The sequence below is a fragment of the Theropithecus gelada genome, chromosome 6, assembly GCF_003255815.1.
Source record: "Theropithecus gelada isolate Dixy chromosome 6, Tgel_1.0, whole genome shotgun sequence".
In the NCBI taxonomy this organism is placed as follows: Eukaryota; Metazoa; Chordata; class Mammalia; order Primates; family Cercopithecidae; genus Theropithecus; species Theropithecus gelada.
In genome coordinates, this window is record NC_037673.1 from 15,124,053 (window position 1) to 15,124,838 (window position 786).

Below are 786 nucleotides of genomic sequence, written 5' to 3' on the forward strand. Positions count from 1 at the left end.
AGAGACAGAGCAATCAACCATGGTCTCACACAACCAGTATGTGGTAGGGTGAAGGTTATCACCCAGATCTGTCTGACTCTGTAACCAAGCCCTTTGCCTGAAGGCAGCAGTCACCTTTAGGAGCACGACAAGGTCTTTATCTGCGGAATAGACTGTATCAATCATTTCAACGTCACTGCTGGCCAGTGATACAGAAACAAACTCAATTCAACTTGGATTCTCCCTGAATCCTGAAAATGTCCCTGAGTTCTGAAATGGTTCTGATGGAAGCTAGAGATAATGGTAATCATCAGGATAATTAATTGACACTTCTCAGACTTCTTGTCTACCTTTCTACCTGCAACTCAAAGGGAAACATTCTTTTTTGTTCTTTTTTAAAATTGAGATTATCAGAAGAATCAGAAAGGCTCAGTCAGGGTGCTGCAAGGCCTGATTACACAGAGTTATTAATCACGTTTCATTCTTCTGCAATTGTCATGTTCGGATCTGCCCTCCAAAAGGAGAAACAGGTAAAGATGATCCCACCTGATGAGGAAATAACCTTCTCTACAGAAATGTGATGTCAAGACATTCAATACTTTTTTGAGGTTAGTAATGTAAGAATAACTACGTAGGGGCAGGGAAAGTCAGAGATGCTAGAACCAGGATCTCGAATCATAGATTTCAGATTCTTGCAAATTGGAACGGCTAATGTGTTAGCTAATGGGTATTGAATAATGTATTCCCATACTATACCTCTCCAAGTAATACCCACATCCCATTATAGTACTTTTTCATTCTTGTAAG

The 786-nt window shown here is 40.1% G+C and overlaps 1 non-coding gene across 1 annotated transcript; it reads right to left on the minus strand.

Annotated features, from left to right (window-relative positions):
* Positions 1-397: 397 nt before the first annotated feature.
* LOC112627248 lies at positions 398-532 on the minus strand. The gene has a single exon (XR_003120096.1). It is a non-coding gene; the product is annotated as a U8 small nucleolar RNA (small nucleolar RNA).
* Between the last annotated feature and the right edge of the window lie 254 nt (positions 533-786).